A 1,250-nucleotide genomic window follows, 5' to 3' on the forward strand; every position below is an offset into this window, starting at 1 on the left:
TGTAAATGTGTCATCAGGTTTTCTTTTCTCAGAATTTTAAAAGTCCTGTTAAGAGAAATTCATAGCCTTTGGTCCTAGTTCCATTGGAAATATTTCAAGGATAAGATCTTTATCTTCTGTTTCTTTTAAAATTATTTTTTTCTGGACTATACATGTATTATCATGTAAAACATTTCATTTTTATATGTGAATAATCTATAAAAACAAAACCCCAAACACATACCCAAATAGAAATATGGAATATTTCACAAATTTGCATGTCATTCTTGAGCAGGGGCCATGCTAATCTTCTCTGTGTCCTTTCAATTTTAGTATATGTGCTGCTGAAATGAGCATTTATCTTCTATTTTTTTATATAGTTCCCCTCCTTTATCTTATCTCTTATAGACTTTACATACATAGCGGGTCACTTGGCAAGAACTGGCCAACTGTTCACTAACTGGAGTATAGGAGGTTATTAACATTGCATGACTAGAATTGACATTCCTGAAATTAATTTTAACACCCTGGGACTTCTTGGAAGTATTATGGGAAGTCATAGTACTATCATTGCCCTTTTCTGAAAGTTTACTCCTGCTAAATGTCTTCCTCAGTTCATTCTCAGCATAGCTTAGCTTTAATGAACAAATTAAGAAAAGTTAACAATTTTATTAACCTCTTTAGGGATAGCTGGTATAGAAAAGTGAAATGTCATTTCTAGAGAAACAAAAATTTCTTTTTTCTTTTGTTCTAGATGGGCTTTCTATAAAGACCAAGCATATTGCCTAGTCATCTTTTCCTATTTGTGGGCATATAAAGAGAGACCAGATGTCTTGTTTTCCATTTCTTTTACATAAATCATTAAAAAGTAGGTGGTGTGTTGGATAGAGAACTGGTCTTGAAGTCATAGGTTTGTTTCACCTCTAATATGTACTGGCAATGTGATCTTGGTAAAGTCATTTCTCAGTGCCCTAAGCAACTCTCTTAGATAATAAGTTCCAGAGAACATAGCTTGGGTGCTTTCCTTTGTAGAGGGAATTTTTTCACCTGGGAGTTCCCTAAGTTAATGAAATCATAGATCCAGTTCTTATCCCCAGTTACTTATATAAATCACCAAGTTTATTTAGTATTCTTTGATCAACATTGTCTTAGAACATAAAAGAAATACAAAAGAAATTTGAGATATTGTCTTATCTACATGTTGTGTATAGTCCACAGTGCTCTGAATGTATGCAGTTAGTATTTGTTGAATAATTTCTACTTGTCTTTGA

At 32.7% G+C, this 1,250-nt stretch overlaps 1 non-coding gene across 1 annotated transcript; it reads right to left on the minus strand.

The window, feature by feature from the left end:
- Positions 1-229: 229 nt before the first annotated feature.
- LOC123243332 lies at positions 230-336 on the minus strand. The gene has a single exon (XR_006505880.1). It is a non-coding gene; the product is annotated as a U6 spliceosomal RNA (small nuclear RNA).
- Positions 337-1,250: the final 914 nt, after the last annotated feature.

Source organism: Gracilinanus agilis, chromosome 3 (assembly GCF_016433145.1).
Source record: "Gracilinanus agilis isolate LMUSP501 chromosome 3, AgileGrace, whole genome shotgun sequence".
NCBI lineage: Eukaryota > Metazoa > Chordata > Mammalia > Didelphimorphia > Didelphidae > Gracilinanus > Gracilinanus agilis.